At 32.0% G+C, this 23,461-nt stretch overlaps 1 long non-coding RNA gene across 1 annotated transcript; it reads right to left on the bottom strand.

Moving 5' to 3' along the window:
* Positions 1 to 10,157: 10,157 nt before the first annotated feature.
* Positions 10,158 to 12,713, bottom strand: LOC132266630 (uncharacterized). The gene is made up of 4 exons (XR_009468653.1): positions 12,354 to 12,713; positions 11,172 to 11,237; positions 10,859 to 10,917; positions 10,158 to 10,711 (listed from the first exon to the last, which is right to left on the bottom strand). It is a non-coding gene; the product is annotated as an uncharacterized LOC132266630 (long non-coding RNA).
* Between the last annotated feature and the right edge of the window lie 10,748 nt (positions 12,714 to 23,461).

Here is a 23,461-nt window from a genome sequence, read left to right as displayed (position 1 = left end):
CACGTCTTTCATTTTCTTTCTCAAAAGAAAAAGAAAGAAACTGCTTTGATTGATTGTTCACCAAAAAATTTAAGTATGCTGGATATTACATATTTATTGTCTTCTTCCTGTTCTTTTGTTTGTTGTTATCATTCTTGTTGTTTGTGTGTAAATCTTTTTATCTGTGTCATCTTATTCTTAACAATAAGTTAATGCTGTACATAATGGAAGGAACATAAGAATTTGCCGTTGAACGTGTCTTCTTTTAAGAAAAAGGTCACACCAGGAACAATGGCTTCCTGAATGTTTTGTAATTGACTTCACACATCTTCAACTATATGGACCAAGACTGCCATTTTTTCATTATTGGCTCGATCATTGGTACGAAATGTGTCAAGATTTATGTCATTTTCAATTATTTATTTTTATTTGTGTGTTAAGCTTTATTATTGGTGAGACCAATAATCTCGGGAGCGTATAATAATTTCTAGCATATCCTTGTCCATCTCCACCCTTCACTAAGATTATGTTCTGACATAGAACACTTTCAAAATATGGCCAGCCAAGTTTTGACAATTAGTTTTATAATTAAGATTGGACAGTCGAAATTTTTTAACCCAAACTTAATTAAAGTTAGGCTTGAATTGAGGTGTCACAAATTTGACCCCAACCCGAATTATCATATTATAAATATATTTTTATTTTATTTATTTTAGGTATCGTATGTATATAATATTCAAATTCTAATCACTTTTTTCTTTTCAATTTCCTTTATTTAAATATTAATTGATTGTATGTTAACCCTATTTACTAAGAATTTGTATGTTATTTTTCAGAAATCTGCATTAAGTTTTTTTTAAATAAATTTGTGCTTATGAGTAATTTAATATGAAACTAAAGATCACTTTAAACTTTCAATGTAAAATTTCCCATAGGAATAACATCAACTTGAGTTTAAAAATTTAAGGATTAGTTGGGTTTGGTTGAGTAGTTAGAGTTATTTAGTGTCTTAATTTATTGTTTTTTGGGTTTGATTTTAGTTTTTTTTTATAAGTAAAATTAAAATAAATAAAAATCGAATAAAGAAGTAAGTAAAACTTATTCACTCTCTTATTTATTTTTTCATACAAACTTTTACATTCATTACGATCAAGTCAATTTAAGAAATGATCGAGTCAATTTAGGAATAGTTTAGCTATTCTCATTTAGGTCGAATTAGACTTTGGCACACTCGCAAAATTTCGAGCCAAATAGACTTTGGCACACTGCAAAATTTCGAGCCAAACACATGCGTCTTCTCTCCCTGACACACACACACACTATATATATATATATATATATATATATGATAAGAACAACTGAATTTAACAACAGAGACTAACCACTTTTTCAAGAACCACAGAATTTAACAACAGAGACTAACCACTTTTTCAAGAACCACAGAATTTAACAACAGAGACTAACCACTTTTTCGCTGTTTAATTCCTAATGCCTTTATAGCACAATGGCATGGGACCCACGGGGAAAAACTTTCTACCCTGGAAGAGATTGTGAAGACAGACCCTTGAGGTTTGTTGAAATCACACTTGTGCCTCTTCTATATTGAAAAATTGCACCTCCTGGATGCTTCTATAAGGCCGTCATCTATCCAGCCAGTAAATGGCCTAAACCTGGCGAGCCGCCCGCGATAGATAAACTATTTTTGAAAAAACATAATAAAAAAAAATCCTTCCCAAAACGAGGTCAAGTAAAAAATAAATTCAACTAATGTTTTTTCAAAAACAAAAGAGGGCAAATGTCCCAAGGCCTAGTTTCCCCCGGGTGAAAGGAAAAAAAATTCTCACATCGGGAACAATACCCAAGGGTAAAGTTTCCCTCGGGAATAGTAGCAGGGGTGAAAAAAAAAAAAAAAATCTCACCTCGGGAACAATATTCGGAGTAAAGTTCCCCTCGGGGAATAGTAACTCAGGTGAAAAAAAAAAAAAAAAAAATTCTTACCTCTAGAACAATACCCGGGGGTAAAGTAGGAATAGTAACCCGGGTAAAAAAAAAAATCTCACCTCTGGAACAATACCTTGGGGGTAAAGTTCCCCTCGAGAATAGTAATTCAAGTAAAAAAATAATAATAATAATCTCACATTCGGAGCAATACCCGGGGGTAAATTTCCCCACGGGAATTGTAACCTGGGTGACAAAAAAAAAAAAAAATCTCACATCAAGAACAATACCTGGAGGTAAAGTTCCCATCGGAATTAATAACCCAGGTAAAAAAAAAAAAATCTCACCTTGGGAATAATAACACGTGTAAAATATATATATATATCTCACATCGGGAACAATACCAGGGGTAAAGTTCCCCTCGAGAATAGTAACCTGGGTGAAAAAAATTTAAAATAAATAAATTATTTCTATATTTCCTAGTCCGTTCCAAACTAGGAAATAGGGGACAACTGATGGGGAAAAAAAGTAACTCTAGGGTTGACTTGCCACCATTCTTCTCCAATTTGAGAATATGTAGATATTATTATTCAACTAACGAAGAGGATAAGGTAAACTCCAATATCGCAACCAACTTCGTCACCTCAACAAATCCCGTTATTGATGATATAGGAGATCTCAACAATAGACATGTGCGAAACGATCTTGATTCCAATCGGCAGCCATAAATAGGGTATCGAGTCATTAAATTAAATAAGGTATTAGAAAAAAACCCCTAAACATTATTCTGTGATACGATTGCAAGCACTAACTTGATCGTCAGAGGGTCCTCAGCCGGTACCCCACCGGTACCATTCGAGGTGACGTCCCTTTGTTTTGCTAATAAACGCCGCTATTCTAGATTGCGAGGATTTTCGTATCAACAATTATCATCACCAATTTCTCTCTGATGATGAATAATTGAGCCTAGTAATGAAGATGTTCACTTTTTTATATATCATAATTCTTACCACATCTTCATTTGTCTGTTTATATTTATTAAAAGCTGTGCATATATTCAATTTTATATATTTCAACTTATGTTAAATCCTTTTAGGTCTAAAATTAACTTCTCTTAAAACCTGTAATTTGACAATTACTCTTTCTCTAGTCCCATCAACTAAAACAACATCATTGGCAAATAACATACACCATTTATGCTCTTCTTAGATATGTCTTGTCAGCTCATCTATAATTAAGGCAAAAATGTATGGATTTAAAGCTGTGCGTTTGGTGCAGGAATGAAATAAAATGAAAGTGGGAATGAAATACAAGTGGGAATGAAATGAGAATGGGAATGAAATGATTATTCTCATTATATTGTTTAGTTGCAAATATGAAATGTGTTAGAATTGAATTATAATAACCATTCTAGTATTGTTTGGTTGGACCAATTTAAAATGGGAGTTGATATTAATTTGGGCTCTAGAATAATACTCAGGAGCTCCACTTTCACTCTCTCTCAAAATGAAATTACAAACAAACCCTTATCTCATACAAGTTTAATTCTTAAAAATTATAATACCATAATTGTCATTCCCTATTAAAGTGATACTCTTCCAATTCATTCACGTTTTATCTGACTCACTTTCTATCATCTTTCTGGACTCTTTTAGAAACCTATCATACAAGGGAAGTTGATAGTTAGAAAACATATTACATAAGGCATGTTGATAATTTGGGTCTCTAGTATTGCTACTGTAGTGACCCAAGTTTTTATTCAACCCGGTGCATCAGTGATGAACCGAAGATTGACCCGTTAACGGATCCAGATGCTGAAATAAGAAACAAGACAATAGTATCTCAAGGCATAACATACCTCTAAGACCCTAAGATGACCTTTCATGAGGTCACGGAACCCAAAGGAATAATGTGTGTAGGTAAGAGATAGGGAAAATAACAATTAAGCCCCTAGGGACAAAATAATCATTTCTAAAAATATAGATTCGGGTGCCACCGATCACACCGCTGGAAAGAGAACGAAAAATTAATCAAGATGGACTCAAAAATCGCATGATTCGGAGTCTGAATGAAGGAGAAATGACAAGATAAAGAAAAACGAGCAAAACCCGTTAATCAAGGGAAAAATGGTCAATTTGCAACTAAGAATAGAAATTTGACACCAAGCAAGTAAAATAAGGTCCATACAACCTAAACTAATTATTTCACAACATTCCACGAGGTTTTAAGAACTTTGGCCAAAAATCCCATAAGAAGCCCTTTTCCTGGTTCAAACCAAATCCTGACACTATTTCACTAAAACTTGAATAACTCTTACTGTGAGTTGAATCTGAGAATGGCATAAGTACCATTGGAAAGCTGACTCAAAATCTTTGAGTTTAGGCTCAAAAATCACCCTATTTGGATTAGAAATGAAGAAGTGATAGCCGTTTGAAGTCGGAACATCAGTGCTGAAACAAAACTGAAGAGACTGGTGAATAAAAGCTATTTCGGTCGACCGAAATGGAGTTTCGGATGACCAAACTGGGCAAAAACTTTCCTGAAAACATATTTTTGAGGGGAGGGTGTTTCGGTAGACCGAAATGAACTTAAACAGCGAAAATGGCTACTGGAATGGGTGATTTACTGTGCATTGAAGTTTCCAAGAGCCATCGGTCGACCGAACTAGCATTTTGGACGACCGAAATGACTCGAAAAGCTACTGGAAGGCCTGTTATATGCCAAGAATATTAAGGTTTAACCCATGCCTCAAATCCCAACATTAATGTGGTCCAAAAATAAGATTTTAAGCTATGTAAGTATGCCAACAAGTGTACTTTACATATTAAAATGTATTATAATGGCCCATGACCTCATTACATAACATTTACTCCAATTCACATGCCAAACCTCAAAGTTATAAAAGTTACATTTTAAGTGAAAAACTTGGAATCTAAATGCATACACTTAAACTTTAAGATTTATGGCCATTGTCCTCATGTCATACATATCAAATAGGTCACAAATAGTGTATCTAAGTACACTTTACATATCATAAGGTAGAAAGAGCATATTGAACCTAACTAAGTGTTACAACATCAAAAGCAAAACTTAAACATGCTAACATTTGCATGTGAACAAGAACACTTTAAAATAAACTTCAAATCTCCAAACCACCCAAGGCAAATGCAAATCTCCGAGTCTTGAATCATGCACCTAAACAGTACCCCCAGTAACTTCAGGGTGAGTAAACAAGTTTACTCGTAGAGAATGAACATGCATAGACTCGATTTCTTTACAGATTTTTACATTAGCTTGAAACAATTCAAAATGGACATGCCACTTAACATCTATGTCAAAGTGAGACTCAGGGATCATCCTAAGCTACCTTAAAGTATAAATCAACAAGAATCATTATATATATATATATATATATATATATATATATATATATATATACATACATATACATATATGAAACGAATCAAGGTTGGGATAATCCAAAGAACATGATAAGAAGGATACTTGAATGTAGATCGATATGAATTGCATTATCAATACAATTGAGCAAGATTTGGAATAATTCATATAACACGACAAGAAAATACTAGAATACAAAGATCACATTGTCAATGTAATTTACATGATTAGAACATTCCAATTAACACGATAAGAAAAATATTTGGATATAACTTAACAAGAATTACATTATCAATGCAATTAATATAATTGAAACACTCCAATTAACAAGATAAGAAAAATACATTAAATCAATTTTTATGTATAGGTTCTAAAATACTTTGGCGCCACTTATCTGACATCTTCTTAGTTATTATTATTTTATAAACAATTTTTTTTAGCCGAGACACGCCAACTTGTCCTACACACTACCACACGCCCCAGGATATGTTATGTTTTAACGTATACTTCTAAGCCTAAACTGCATGTATGATTTTCATTTAATTAGTATTATTATTATTTTTTAATTTCGTCATCTTTTATTAAAAACCCGGAGCGCATAGAGGCTTTTATTAGTGTGAAATTTCGATAAAGGCTTGTAATTCTGTATCGGTGGAGGCCCAACAAGAATTAAATTACAGTACAATCAAGTATTAGGCCCATACCAGTCCATTCTGTTCAAAAGGAGGTAATAGGGTATGAAAGTTAAAATAATGAGGTATATATAGGAAAGGGAGCAAAAAAACACTCCTAAAAAGTAAAAAGAATTTTGCTAATTATGATTCTAAATTTCTAATGTAAAATAGTGAATCCCAATTCCCCCATTATGTTAATTAACTCAAATTGTCCTTTATTTTAACTTGTCCTCGTTCATAAGAATAGAAACACACAAATTTAACACATTGTAAGTTCTCTGTGATAAAAGTATGACAATTATGTATAAGTATAAATGTAACGTAAGAGGAAACGATAAATTTTTTACACTTTGAAATACATATATTTATAATTAAAGAAGTCCTAGTACTAGGGGTGCACACGGTCTGATTTGGTTCAGTTTTGAGAATTTTTGGAACCAAACCGCTCCTTACGGCTCTATAAAATCTGAAACCGAACCAGATCATTGAGCCATGGAACCAAACCATCCCAAATCATGAAAAAATGGTTTTGTTTGGTTCGGTTTCACGGTTCTAGTTGAGATTGGACAATTGAAAATTTTCAACCCAAACTTAATTAGAGTTATGCTAGGATTTTTTTTTTTTTTTCATAATTAAGGATGATTTATTATTGAAAAAAAAAGGTTATGCTTGGATTGAGGGTCACAAACTTGACCCCAACCCGAATTATCATATTATAAATATATTTTTATTTTTAAATATAGTATGTATATAATATTCAAATTCTAATCACTTTTTTCTTTTCAATTTTCTTTGTTTAAATATTAATTTATTGTATGTTAACACCGTTTATACAGAAAACAAATTCTTAGGAGAATTAATTTACTAAGAATTTGTATGTAATTTTTCAGAAATTTGTATTAAGTTTTTCTTTTCTTTTCTTTTTTAAATAAATTTGTGCTTAGGAGTAATTTAATATGAAAATAAAATCACTTTAAACTTTAAATGTAGAATTGTCCATTGGAATAACCTCAATAAACCTTACTTTCTAATATGAAATCTCAACTTGAGTTTAAAAATTTAAGGATGAGTTGGGCTCGATTGAGTAATTAGAGTTGAAAGTTGAGTTAAAATTGAACATTCAAATGTGGAGTTGAATCTAAATTATACTTTTAACCGCTTGAGTTGCAGCCCCAAAAACAAGCAAATGTCTAGCTTCCATTCCCTTTGCAGCCATATGTTCTTTTGAGACAATAAAAATCCCTCAAAAAGACATTGTGAATCTAGTCAATGGTCCAAATGAGCTATCAAATCCCGTGAGAGACCACACTTTAAGTCTAATAGTTCACATTAACAGAAATTCTGTTTTGATTAAATCGAATTGAAAATTATCTTTTGAAGAAAAAGAAAAAGAAAAAATACCACCGCTTGCATTCAATCACGAAATTAAAGCTAGTCATATGATCACATGAAACTCAAGAGAGAGCCCCGAAATCCAGGCGTTTTTCACTCTTCAAGACATCATTATGGTCTTCAATAGTTGCTGAATCCCATGTCACCAAAAACTTATCTACATTGGGGGCGCGCGCGCGCACACACACATATACATATATATATATATATATATATATATATATATATATATATTTTGATGAGTATATGTATGACCCAACAACCACCTGGCCATATAAATTATTCAATGGATGGTCCATGCCATCATCCATTTTGGGAATACTATGGTGCTAATGAAAGCTTTGATGGAAGCAAAGATTAGGGCATGCTCATCAAAAGTGGCTTTGGCATGTGTTCCCATGACCCATCATCATCCACTTTTCAGTGGTGCTCAACTCCACAATTTAACCGTGTTTACAACATCATTTCCACCCTCTTTTTCTTCTTCTTCTTCTTCTTCTTCTTCTTCTGTTTTTTTTTTTTTTTTTTTTTTTTGAAAAAAACAAACACAACCGAGAAGTTAAAATTTCTGCAAACTAGACCCACTAGTATTATCCTTTTTCTCACTAGTCACTAAAGAGGTCATGTTTGAAGAATGTTAGGGACAATACAAATCCTCTTTAAGTGGGGACTAATAATATGATGTACAATTCAAATCGTCTTTTAAGTGGGGACTAATAATATGATGTAGTAGTGGTCATTTGTTGTGACTGCACCAACACTTCTCTTCCACAATTTGGTGGCATTTTTAACAATTAACACCCTCAAATTTACAAATAAAAAGTGCTTCTTTGAAAGGTTGTAATGAATATAATAAAACAAACAAGCAAAACAACTCATTGCTAGTTATTCAATTCCTGATTAATTTCATCTTTGATTTTTACCATGTCTAATTAATTGATGGGTGAAAGTCTTCACTTACCAAACATTTTCTACAGTGTTTTCAATTAGTGGTTCGATTCGGCAGGCTGGACGCACCATTGGGTCAACTCATGTCAAACGCAAGATGTAAAAACCTCATATATGATAAGCTCTTCATTTGGTCTCAACTCATGTCATATGTTATTGATTTTATATTAAGAAGTCAGAGCATTCACGGAGTGTTTGTGATCTACCAGTAACCCTTCTATAAGAATTAAAGAGTGCATCTAAAATCTGCAACAGTCGGACGAAGAGTCGAAAGAGTCAGCTTGAAATATTTAACAACTAGTTCTTAGTAAAGCTGAGTGGGTGTAAGCCGAAGTCATAGTCTATTTTACTTTGCTTCGAAGGTAGTAGATCGTTTCGCTCAAGGCCATGAAAATTTTCGTGGTTTTCATCCCGGTCGATTGGATTTCTTCTAACAGGGACTTCCACGCACAAAAACATCGGTACCATCTCTCAAACTTTAGTTACTTTATTTGCACTTTATTTATTGTTTTGTGGGTTTGATTTTAATTTTTTTTTAAGTAAAATTATAAAAAGTAAAAATCGGATAAAGGAGTAAGTAAAACTTATTCACTCCCTCTTGTTTATTTTTTGATACAAACTTCCACATCCATTCCAAATTATGCAACTCACATGAAGAGTTCATTTTTGTCGTCTAATAATTGCCCGACTTTTGAGGGGTCGATTATTTGATCGAGTTAATTTAGGAATAGTTCTGCTATTCTCATTTGGGTCAAATTAGACTTTGGAACACTGGCAAAATTTCGAGCCAAACACAACCTTAGTCATTAAGAAAAAAGCCAGCAAAATTGGAGTTGTATGTAAATGCTATTTTTATGTATTATGTCTTAATTTTTAGTCTAATTAGGTTTCTATTTTAAAATTGTATTTTATTTTGTATTTTTTGTATGAAAAGTTTTGGACTTCAACTAATTATAATCATGTATAACAAGGAAAAAGGTTTTGAATTCTATAGATATACACCTATGATACCTAGGCTATGTGTTGAGACTCGTGAGTTAATAGATATGTAGTTCCAATTCTATGGTGGAATGCAGCCTTATGAGGGAATCGGTGAGTAGAAGTAATTTGTGGATTGGTAGGGTGGACAATAATGAAATAAACGGAAAATGACTCCAGGATAAGAGTTTGTGTACATGATTTGTGTTGAAAAGAGTTTATATACATGATTTGTGTTGAAAATTCTTTACTACGGTAATATCTTCTCGTATTGACACAGTGAATGTCTTCTTATCCATAATGTAGGTCTGATTTGGCCAAACCAAGCTATATCTTATGTTTTGTGTATGATTGTTCAATTTCTTGTTAGATTTTCACGTTCTTTCATTTCGCTACCCCAATACCATTAATAAGCTTCATTTAAAAAGTGAAACAAAAAAGCAAAGTTCCCCGTTAACATGAATTAGCCTGAGCATTGCAAGCAATGTTAGAAATCTAGTAGGGTAAATTACATTGACTTGTCACTTGACATTAGTGCCTCAGGAAATATGTCAACTCATCTTAGGTGTAAACAATTTCTTAAAAGTGGGATATGTTAGTGCCATCTAGGAAAAAAAAAAATTACACCAACCTCCGATAAGGTTTGGGTAAATTACACACAGAATACACCACTCATCATTTATTAGTTTGACTTCATCTAAACTCGTCATCAGCCACTGAAGTTGATCAGATCCACGTACAAGATCCACGTACAAAATCGAGAAATATCGAACAATTAAGATATTTTAAAACAAGCACATAATACAAATGAATAAATAAAAAATAAATAGGCTAAAAATAAAACTAAAATAATAATTAAATCCTCGAAATAAACTCCATTAAATAATAAATTTCTCTGATACCAATAATTTGAAAATAATGTATTCAAGAAATTTCACTATCACATTTACATTAAATCTTTTTGAGAACTGTCCAAGAAGATCAACCCACCCATGAAGAGAAGACATGAAAACAGAGAGAAACAAATGTGCCTAATAAATTTATCTAATACCAATAATTTGAAGATAATGTATTCAAGAAATTTCACTATCACATTTACATTAAGTTTTTTTGAGAACAGTCCAAGAAGATCAACCCACCCCATGAAGAGAAGACAGGAAAACGGAGAGAAACAAATGTGCCTAATAATACGAACCTCCAAAGATCGACACTCAAGATCTTTCACCATGAGCTCATCTCAATGGTTGTGAGCCTCGTCATTGTAGGTAGTCCTAATTATTTCACCATCGGTGTCTTACGTCCGCAACTAGGGGAGCTTGTAATATACTTTCTCAAATATCGTAATCTTTTTATATTGCCCATTTGAGTCCGTAGTAATGAATTCCCGCCCTTCAAACAAAGTGCTACAAATAGAAAAACAATACCTTTTAGTTGGTTTTTAAAAAACTACGAAATTGGTCATTTTAAAAGACACTTCCTATCATAATTGTTCATTCTAAAACTAAGGGAATTTATATAATTCAATTAGCTAGGAAAAAAAAAAAACATACCTGTTTTCTTTCTTTTCCCCTACTCCACCCATTCCCATCAACTCTTTTAGAAAAGAGACCTATATTATTAGGACAAAAGAGGAAAAGTTTTAAAAGTGTTAATAAACTTGTAAAACATATATTCTGAAATTGAAAACTAAACTTCCAAGTCTTTAATTTCCATTAATAAATTGTTCAAGCATCACCATAGTAACAATATTATATATACGTACGTAGAAACAAAAACAAAAAATCAATATGTAACACAAAAATAAATAATCGTAACCAATAGCTAAAAATGTCAATTAAAATTTTTTAAAAAAAGTCTTACTACCTGATGATTGAGGAGGCATATTTCTTGAACCTTATTCTTGCTAAATGTTAAGGCCCGATGCTAACCCTAAAAATAAGAAAAAACTTAAATTGTGAGAAAGAGGTTTCACAATCTCACTCATAACAATTAAATCACCACCATCTAAGTACTATCTATATCATGTATCAACCCAACCCAACTCTGCTTTCAGTCAAAAATGTTGAGCACCTATCTGTAGAAAGAGGTGTGATTACGGATAAGTGTGATTAACACATATTATACTCTGCTCTTTCGTTAAATTAATCCAATAACAAACTACAATGCATCAGTTTAGGAATAATCTTCAAAATTAACAAATCAATATTCTGATATTATGCATTCTAATAACAAAAGAAAATCAAAAACCAAAATTTGAAAATAAAAATATAGCAGAAAGATTGAATATATATTACACAGATTAACATCCACGATTTCTCAATGGGTGGGCTAAATCAAAATATATCAGCCAAAATCAACTGTTGTTTAATTCAATTTTGGTGAACTAACAATGTTTCTTTAGACAATTGACTATTAAGGCATAAAAAATCCTATTTGGGTAATTAAAAAAAAAAAAATTACTAATTTATTTCTGAACAATTCACCACTTTGTACCCTATCTCTTCTTTTGACCAATTTACTAATCCTATTTAAGAATCTACGGGAAGTGGAAGCAGAGTGTGAGGTAGTTCATGGAAAGCCACTTCCAACACTATGGAATTCACTCAAAAGCATGCTTGTCAAAGTTCTTGTTATGATTTTTTTTATTATTATTATTTCTGAAAAGATTTTCATCCCCAAAAAGCTTGGCATGTTGATAAAAATTGTTTCAGATTCAATCTCTGCAGATTTCTAATCCAATTCAGATTTTTTTCTTTTTTCTTTTTTCATGCCCAGATTCAATTTTTCTTGTAGACATAATTGACCCAAAAAAAAATATAGAAGTTATAGAAAAATATATATATGTATTTGTTGTGCTGAAAAAAAATGTAGATTACCTCAAAATGCAATGCAAATTTTCTTACTATATATTGTAAAAAGAAAAAATTTATTTATTTAAAAAAGATCATAAAAAATTTCACCAAATAGGATTTAGTTGGCAAAACAAGAATTACAGAGCTTGATTAGTTGATTTAGAAAAAAAATTAAAACAAAACTCATACATACAAGTTAGCAGTTGCAGAGAGAGAGGTGGGCAAGCTTGCGAGTTGAGAGACAACGGGCCAGTGGCTGAAGCTTGCGAACGTCAAACCCGAACTGGAACAGCGGGCGATGGAAGCTGAAAGATAATGGGTTTTGATTTTTTGAACAACCTGAAATGATACGCCAATATGGGTTTTGATATAGGTAATAGATTTTGAACTTTTGATTCTTGCAGACAGATAGATAAACTAAAATATATAGGTTTTAAACTTCTGATTCTTGTAGATTTTGTAGTCTGCAGTTACACAGAGAGAGAGAGAGAGAGAGAGGGGGCAAGTTCAGATCTGAGAACGAGAATAGAGACAGAGGCGATTGGGGAGGCTGAACTGATTTGCCCTAAAAATATAGTGGGTGGGGAAGTAAAAGTGGATCGGACGGTTGAAAATGGTGATCCATGCTTTTCAGAAGCAGTATCTAACGGTTGAAGATCTATCTAGCTGTGTTTTCTTAAGTGATATAGACGGCTGAGATTCACTGTAGGGGTTATGAGTCGGATCGCTACTTATGTATAAGAGGTTTCAATGCAAAGAGAAAGGATCGTGTAACTGTAACACAATAAATTTAATGAAAGCAATACAACATATTCAGAATTGGGAATTTCATTTTATTCAAGTTATTTCTGATGACTACGCCCTATAACAATTCAAAACTAAACAACAAATTTATGTATAAAAGTTTAAATGGAAATTATTTTTTATTGTAATTTACAAAGTCACTTATTATTTGGGAAAGGAAGATGATAAGTCCAAATAAATATATATTTTTTAATTTTATTTGAACCAAATGAAGAAATTCAAATAATAATAATAATATGGTTTAATGTGATTACACACTAAGATACAAATACAACATGGTACGAGTAGGAGTGGCAAAAATCTCCAATCCGGTGGGGAATTGCCCCGCCCCTGCCCCACTTAAAGTGAGTTTGGAGAACCCTTTACTTAATGGGGTGGGGATGGGGGTTAAAAAAAAAAAAAAAAACCGGCCGGTTGCGGGGCGAGGGACTAAGATCCTTGCCCCATAACCGCCCCGTTTAATATTTTAAATTATTAATTTATCATATCATATTAATATATTTATCAAATTAACCTTCACACACACTCTCTCTCTATATATATATTTATTGGAAACCCTACACTTAACACGTCCATATATATATGTGTGTGCGCGTGCGCGCGCGCTATGATTGTGTTTAAATAAAAATATAATCGGTTATGAGGCGGGTGATGGGGCAGGGGCGAGGGCGGGGGCAGTTATAGGGATTAGAGGCAAAAATTTAATCGGTTATGGGGCGATTTTGGGGGTACCAAAATTAAACGGAGGCGGGGATGGAGAATGGGAAACCCGCCCCAAACCGCTCCATTGCCATTCCTAGGTACGAGTATGGTGATAATATGAAAAATTTCAAAAATAAATTATATATATATATAATAAATTATTTTTTGTAATAATATTATGAATCTAAATACAATTACTAATATGTTATAAATAAAGAAGCAACTAAATATAACATAGGAATATATCTCAATAGTTTAAATAAATTATGAAATATATCTCAATACTTTCTTTTTAACTAAAATTTTGAACTTTTCTTAATAATTATACTATTAAATTATTGTTATAAAATTTACATTTTAATATTCAAAACTTATTAAAAATGTGTTTTGAAACATATGAGAAGTATTGGATGAAGAATCCGACAGATATCTTTAAAACAAAAAATATATTTTAAAATTATGATACTTTTAGAAAGTATCTAATGCATATTGAATAGCAGTGGTACTAACTCATGTAGTAATATTTGTGCTTCCTATAATTTCTACATTACAATATCTACTGAGAAATTTTTGTCATGGAAATCTTCTTAACTACTCGCCCTTTGAACTTATAGTTATTGAGTAAACCCCCATCTACTCACCCCAACCCCACAGTACAATAAATATTTTAAGTCGAATGTAATAAAGGAAATAGGAAGGCTCGAACACTGCCGATGCAAGCCAATGCCCTCACCTTACCAACTCATCCAAGCCCTCAGAGACCTCATAAAATAGTTGAGAAACCCAGGTAAGTTAAATTCAGAAAGGGATGTAAAATTTTATTTTATTATTATTTTTAAGGCAAAATAACCAGTACCGAAAACTTAAATATGTGCATTCAGTGCTTCGAGTACACAATTGGCTATAAGCATTCAATTGTTCAATTTTAAAATCACAATTGAATTGTGATTCATTTGATTACAGGAATTCGCCAAAAAAAATAAAAAAGTTAAAAAAAACTACCATATATTTTCGAGGTGGTTGGTAAGCATCATGTATGTCTTTTATTGTGTCAATATATCTTTTATGACTCTTTCTAAAACCCTCCACATCTCAGCATTGTTCGGTCACTCTCTTCCAAAATTTCATAGTGTGGCTCATTAAATTTAATTCCATATAATTTTGTACACCTCCTTTATTTTTATGTACAGGTGCTAAAATACTTCAGTGTCACTTATTGACATCTTCTTAGTTATTATTATTTTATAAACAAATTTTTTTTAGAATGTGATAGGGTCCTAAAGCCCTCCTTTTGATCTTATTTAAGACATTCCTAACCTCCTCGAAAAAAATATGTTATGTTTTAACATATAATTCTAAGCCTAAACTGCCTGTATGATTTTCATTTAACAATATTCCAAAATACCTTTTTCAATTATTATTATTATTATTTTTAATTTCATCATCTTTTATTAAAAACCGAAGCTCATAGAGGCTTTTATTAGTGTGAAATTTCCATAAAGGCTTGTAATTCTGTGTCAGTGGAGGCCCAACAAGAATTAAATTACAGTACAATCAAGTATTAGGCCCATACCAGTCCAGTCTGCTCAAAAGGAGGTTATAGGGTATGAAAGGTAAAATAATGAGTCTCCTCTAGCGCTCTAAGTTCCTGACTTACCTAATACTCGTACTGTGGGGTTAGGGTGGATAGCTACAAATCCAAAAGGCGAGTAGTTGCGGGGGTTCCACGTCATCAAAAAAAAATAATAATAAATAAATAAATAAAATAAAAAGAATTATGCTAATTATGGTTCTAAATTTCTAATGTAAAATAGGTGAATCCCAAATCCCCATTATGTTAATAAACTCAAATTGTTCATTATTTTAACTTGTCCTCGTTCATAGAATAGAAACACACAAATTTAAACACATTCAAAACATTAAACTCTCTCTCATGTAAGTTCTCTGTGATAAAAATATGACAATCATGTATAAGTATAAATGTGATGTAAGAGGAAACGATAAATTTTCTACACTTTGAAGTACACATATTTATAATTAAAGAAGTCCTAGTACTAGGGGTGCACATGGTCCGATTTGGTTCAATTTTGAGAATCTTTGGAACCAAACCGCTCCTTACGGTTCTAGAAAATCTAAAACTGAACCAGACCATTGAGCCATGGAACCAAACCATCCCAAACCATGAAAAAATAGTTTGGTTCGATTCGGTTCCACGGTTCTAGTTGAGATTGGACAGTTGAATTTTCAACCCAAACTTAATTAGAATTATGCTTAGATTTTTTTTTTTCATAATTAAGGATGATTTATTATTGAAAAAAAAAAAGTTATGCTTGGATTGAGGGTCACAAACATGACCCCAACCCGAATTATCATATTATAAATATATCTTTATTTTTAAATATAGTATGTATATTATATTCAAATTCTAATCACTTTTTTCTTTTCAATTTCCTTTGTTTAATATTAATTTATTTTATGTTAACACTGTTTATACAGAAAACAAATTCTTAGGAGAATTAATTTACCAAGAATTTGTATGTAATTTTTCCGAAATCTGTATAAAGTTTTTTTTTTTATAATAAATTTGTGCTTAGGAGTAATTTAATATGAAACTAAAATCACTTTAAACTTTTAATGTAGTCCATAGAAATAACCTCAACTAACCCGACTTTCTAATATGAAATCTCAACTTGAGTTTAAAAATTTAAGAATGAGTTAGGCTCTGTTGAGTAGTTAAAGTTAAAGGTTGAGTTTTTTTTTTTTTCCTAAATAAAGTTGAGTTAAAATTGAACATTTCAAATGTCAAATTAAATTTAAATTATACTTTTAACCCACTTGAATTGTAGATCCAAAAACAAGCAACTGTCTAGTTTCAGTTCCCTTTGCAACCATATGTTATTTTGAGACGATAAAAATCCCTCAAAAAGACATTGTGAATCTAGTCAATGGTCCAATATGAGCTATCAAATCGCGTGAGAGACCACACTTTAAGTCTAATAGTTCACTTTTACCTAAAATTAAAAAAAAAAAAAAAAAAAAAAAAAAAAAAAAAAAAAAAAAAAAAAGGTCTAATAGCTCACATTAACAGAAATTCTGTTTTCATTAAATCGAATTGAAAATTATCCTTTGAAGAAAAAAAAATAAAATAAAAAATACCACCGCATGCATTCAATCATGAAATTAAAGCAAGCCATATGATCACATGAAAATCAAGAAAGAGCCCCGAAATCCAGGCGTTTTTCACTCTTCAAGACATCATTATGGTCTTCATTAGTTGCTGAATCCCATGTCACCAAAAACTTATCTACATTGGCATATATATATTGATGAGTATATGTATGACCCAACTACCACCTGGCTATATAAATTATTCAACGGATGGCCCATGCCATCATCCATTTGGGAATACTATGGTGCTAATGAAAGCTTTGATGGAAGCAAAGATCAGGGCCTGCTCATCACCAGTGGCTTTGGCATGTGTTCCCATGACCCATCATCATCCACTTTTTAGTGGTGCTCAACTCCACAATTTAACCGTGTTTACAACATCATTCCCCTTTCATTTTTACCCTTTTTTTTTTTTTTTTAACATGGACACAACTACTTAAGAAGTTGAAACCTCTACAAACTAGGCCACTCGTAATGACATTTCATTTTTAATTAATGAGAAGTCATTTCTCACAATGTCACACTAAAGAGGTCAAGTTTGAAGAATGTTAGGGACAATTCAAATCCTCTTTAAGTGGGGACTAATAATATGATGCAGTACTGGTCATTTGTTGTGACTTCACTAACACTTCTCTTCCACAATTTAGTGGCATTTTTAACAATTAACACCTTCAAATTTACAAATAAAAAGTGCTTCTTTGAAAGGTTGTAATGAATATAATAAAACAAACACACAAAACAACTCATTGCTAGTTATTTAATTCCTGATAAATTTCATATGTCGTTTTTACCATGTCTAATTAATTGATGGTTGAAAGTCTTCTGATACTAAACATTTTCTACAGTGTTTTCAATTAGGGGTTCGACTCGACAGGCTGCGTGCACCATTGGGTCAACTCATGTCAAACACAAGATGTTAAAACCTCACATATGATAAGCTCTCCTTTTGGTCTCAACGCAAGTCATATGTTACTGATTTTGCATTAAGAGGTCAGAGCATTCGCGGAGTGTTTATGATCTACCAATAACCCTTCTATAAAAATTGAAGAGTGCGTCTTAAATCTGCAACAATCAGACAGAGAGCGAAAAAGTCAGCTTGAAATGTTTAACAACTAGTTCTTGGTAGCTAGAGCGGAGTGGGTGTAAGCCCAAGTCACAGTCTGTTTTACTTTGCTTCGAAGATAGTTGATCGTTTTGCTCGAGGCTATGAACGTTTTGGTGGTTTTCATCCCGGTTGGTCGGATTTCTTCTAACAAGGACTTCCACGCACAAAAACCTCGGTACCATCTCTCAAACTTTAGTTACTTTATTTGCACTTTATTTATTGTTTTGTGGGTTTGATTTTTGTTTTTTTTAGGTAAAATTAAAATAAGTAAAAATCAGATAAAGGAGTAAATAAAACTTATTCACCCCCTCTTGTTTATTTTTTGATACAAATTTCCACATCCATTTCGAATTGTGCAACTCACATGAAGAGATCATAGTTGTTGTCTAACAATTGCCCGACTTTTGAGAGGCCGATTATTTGATCGAGTCAATTTAGGAATAGTTATGCTATTCTCATTTGGGTCGAATTAGACTTTGGCACACTCGCAAAATTTCGAGCCAAACACAACCTAGGTCATTAAGAAAAATGTCAACAAAATTGGAGTTGTATTTAAATGCTATTTTTATGTATTATGTCTTTATTTTTAGTCTAATTAGGTTTCTATTCTAGAGTTGTATTTTATTTTGTATTTTTTGTTTGAAAAGTTTTGGACTTCAACGAATTATAATCTTATCTAACAAGGAAATAGGTTTAGAATCCTACAAATATATGCCTATGATACCTAGATTATGTGTTAGACTTGTGAGGTAATAGACATGTAGTACCCAATTCTATGGTGGAAGGCAACCTTATGAAGGAATTGGCAGGTAGAAGTAATTTATAGATTAGTAGGGTCGACAATAATGGAGTAAATGGAAAATAACTCAAGGATAAGAGTTTCTGTACATGATTTGCGTTGAAAATTCTCTACTATTGTAATATCTTCACATATTGACAATGAATCTCTTCTTATCCGTAATGCAGGTCGGATTTAGCAAAACCAAGCTATATCTTGTGTTTTGTGTATAACTGTTTAATTTCTTCTTGTTAGATCTTCGTGTTCTTTCATTTCGTTACCCATAACCATTAAGCTTCATTTAGAAAGTGAAACAAAGAAGCAAAGTTCCCCATTAACATGATTCATCCTGAGCATTGCAAACAATGTTAGAAATCTACTAGGGTAAATTACATTGACCTGTCACTTGACTTTAGTGCCTCAGGAAGCATCAGGTCTAAAGTTCAACTCATCTTGGGTGTTAACAATTTCTTAGAAGTGGGGTATGTGAGTGCCATCTAGGAAAAAAAATTACACTAACCTCCAATAAGGTTTGGGTAAATTACACATGAATACACCTTTCATCATTTATTATTTGACTTCACCTAAACTTGTTCGTTAGCCGCTGTGATACCCCCCAATTTCGGAACACGGGTTTATTAGGTCCACGCACAAAATTGAAAAATATCAAACAATTAAGGTATTTAAAACAAGCATAGAATATAAATGGATAAATAAAGAATAAATAAAAAGGCTGAAAAGAAAACTAAAATAATAATCTAATAATTAAATCCTCAAAATAAATTCTATTAAATAATAAACTTCTCTAATACCAATAATCCTTCAAAATACAACTCGAGAATTAGTACCATGTAGACCCCTAATAAAATCCCAACTAAAGTAAATAACAAGAATAATTGTCTAGACTGAATACTAAAAACATAACATAGAATCCTACTTAGATAATCGGAAGAGTGATGATAACTGGTCTCTGTTCTGCATGAACAAGATCTACCATTGCAATTGACGATGACCTAAAAAATAAATAGTGGGTTAAGCCCATGAACAAGTTATTTCTATTACATTCCAAATAGAGACTCGAAAAATGAATAGTAGTCGGTATACATATATACACACTAAAGACTCTCACTGGACTATATGGCAGACTCAACCAAATGGTAGGGATCATATAAAGCGTACATGAAGTGGTCATGAGTACCATCATCTACTAGGGCACACACAATCCTCTGTATTCAGCTACGCATCCCAGGGGCAATATAGTCTTCCTGACCATCAATTCCAAGACTTCAAGCTCGTATCATGGTACATAAATACATATATAACCATATCTTGACAATGACACACAAAATATAAAATAAATAAAAGTCATATCTTCAACGACTCATCATCCATATCCTGACAATGGTATGATGTAGAATGAGCCTAGACTTATTAGCTGGCTCATCCTTAATTTACAACCATATCCTCACAATGGTGTATAATCCGAAACCATATCCTGACAATGGTTCCTAAACAAACAACAAATGGAGATCAAATATAAGATCATACAATACTGTCATAATCATGATTATAATCATTAAATCATCCATTACAATTGCTATAAGAAATAAAGTAATACAAAACATCATTTAATTAACTTACAGTCTATTTAATTTCTATTACATATCATATTACTGTATATTAATGTCTATTATGCATTCTGGGAATTTATCAAGTCCATATAAGTCATTTAAACCAACTAATACGAGCAAAGTAACCTTGGAACCCACGAAAATAAGCTGCCAATTTTTTCAGAAAGGGAGTCGGCTCTCTACTTGAGAACCCACGCTTTTCACAAGGGAGTCAGCTCTCCACCTGATGGTTTTCGTCTTCTCCGACTTCGGCCACTGTAAATTGCTCTGTTCTCCTTCGTTAAGGTTCCTAAACATGTGTCTTAAGTCCCGAATGATCCCAATTAATTATTTGAAGTTTGTAGGTATAATTATAACAAGTAAAAACAACAAATCATGCATCAAATCACAAGTTCATACAAAATATACACACACGTATATACATATACACATATATTCTCTTTATTTTTAATCCGTTTTAACATGCAAATAGGTTCGTTTTTATTGTTTAATCATCCTAAAGTCGTCCTAAGCATGTATTGAACACGAGAACAAAGAACTTGCCTTAAGGGTTTTACATCAAAAACCCAAATACCTCATTTTCCAATCAGTTTATTGACGCCGGCAGCCTCTGTTGCTGTCGTCGCCTCTCTGCTGGTCTGGTCTGCACACACACGAACAACCCCTCATTCTTCCTTCTTGGTTCGGCCTTTACCTTTTCCTTGGCCAGCTCCTCTTTCTCTCTTTAAATCTTGGTTTCTCTCTCTCTCTGTGTATTTCTCTCTCTATATATATAATTCTCACGTAAACCTAGCCCATTTTCAAACATAATACATACATACATATATATATATATATATGCTACATATATTACTAACCCTAATAATAATCATAACCCACATCTAACTTAAAGGCGAAAAACAACTATAATAATAATAATAACAACTATAATAACAACTATAATAATAATAATAATCATAATATATACATACACACACACACACACATGTAGACACTAAAATTTCATGGAATTTTGTTTTGACAAATTGACTCATCAAATATGGGTCTCATATTTAATTAAATTACTTAATTAGCCAAATTTGGTCAATTTAAATTATTTACTAGCCCAACCCAGGTGATTAAATAAAAAGATAATTATTCTTAGTAAAATATATTTAGAATAATTATTTTTATGGATAATTATCACAATATAACCGGCTCGGCCCGGCCCAACACAGTTATAATTATGTCCTTGTCAAGAAAGGATACATGTCATCATCATATTAATCCAAAAAACCTATAATAGAGGTATGGAGGAAGAATGAAGGGTTCAGAAATTGAGAGACTCATAAATTCAGAGGATCCAGAAATCTAAAGGGTCTGGAAATTCAGAGACCTAAAGGGCTAGAAATTTAGGAGGGAAGAAATTCAGAGACTTGAGACCTAGAAGGAGAGTGAAGAAATTCAGAGATTTAGGAGTCTAGAATTTCAGAGTAAAATACAGCTCTGCCGACATTCATCCCCAATACCCAATCCTTGAAGAAGAAAAGCAACAAGCACAACCAAAGTTGTGCCGTTCTCCAACAAATTCTTTGAAAACGAAGAACAACAAGCACATTTAAAGTCGTGCCATTCTTCCTCAAATTCATAAAGAATAACAAGCACATCAAAATCGTATCGTTCTTTCCTTATGATTCAACAAGTTTAAAGAATCACTAAACAATATTGTTCGAGATCAAACTTATTTAGCCCTTGATCAGAAATCATTAGCTATTTTCTTCAACTACAAATACTTGAAGAAGATTGTCAACAGTCCGATTCAAGATCAAGCTCCAACAACCCTTGGATCCAACCAACAAAGGAGATCAAATCAGAGGATATTTTATTTCATTTGTAAATAATACCTCAGAAGATTGTACTCAATTTTCATAAATCAATAAATTATTATATGTTCCATAATTCGTTCTTTTATTTGTAGATACGAAATTTGTGTGTACAATACACGCATCAATAATTGATGCGTGTATTGTACACACAAATTTCGTATATATATATATAACTAATGCACCCATGGGTCATAATCCTTACTCATCTAGGCTTACATTCGAAGTAGTCTATGAGACCCATTTGGTTGGTCCATTACTATTAACCCAAATATATCTCTTAAATAAACTTTAAAAATAAAATAAAACAATTAAACATTTAAGCTAACAAATAAATACAAATAATTCATATAATTAAATTACATAATCCACAATAAACAATTAAATCAAATAATCACATAGCCAAATAATTAAATAAATCCTCTAAAAATTAAGGGTATTACAGCCACCAGAAAGTGACCTTGAGTGTGAAAAATAGTAATGTTTTTATATTATAATAACATCTTATATTGCATTTTATATATGGGAAGGAAAAATTATCATTTTATAAAATTTGGTTAATAGGTTTGCCAGAAAGAAAATGCTCGGAGTGCCACTGAGGACATACTAAATTTTAGGAGATGTCAGTGTAATTTACCCAATCTACTATGTTTGTTTGTTTGTTTTTATATTTTTTATATTTTATATTTTTAGAAATGCTAAATTTCACCATTAAAGGAGGAACATAAGAAGGAAGGACTCACCATTAAAGCAAAAGTTTCATGTTAAAGAAGATTGGGAATTTGATGGCAAATTTCATAGGTTGATCTCCAAATAAATTCAATGCTATAAAAGTTTACAAAAAATTGGGGTGTTGGGAATAATAATAATATATATTCAATTTATTTTTCCTCATTCGCAACAAACTCTCACACACCACTCACACATCCACTTTACTCTTTTCGAGGCTTAAATCCTCACCATTCACTTTGGGAGGTAGAAGAGATACCACTGGATCACAAGACCCTTGGTATATTCGAAAATTAATTTATTTTTCTGATATAAAAATACATAAATGCTATGTTCCATAACATGAAACTGTTGCCTTAAAAAAAAAAAAAAAAAAAAAAAAAAACTAGTACAAACTTTATACTAATTAAAATGTCCAATCATGTACCTAAAAATGGTAAAAGTTATTTAAGAAATGCTAATAGAATTCACAATAATCATCAATTTTTGGACTATTAATAATACAAAAAATGATACATCATC

Source organism: Cornus florida, unplaced genomic scaffold, assembly GCF_030987335.1.
Source record: "Cornus florida cultivar Cherokee Brave unplaced genomic scaffold, ASM3098733v1 CherokeeBrave_3.0.0_Hap2_Chr07, whole genome shotgun sequence".
NCBI lineage: Eukaryota > Viridiplantae > Streptophyta > Magnoliopsida > Cornales > Cornaceae > Cornus > Cornus florida.
Note: the sequence above shows the minus strand (reverse complement) of the source record. Positions and strands in the feature narration are given on the sequence as shown.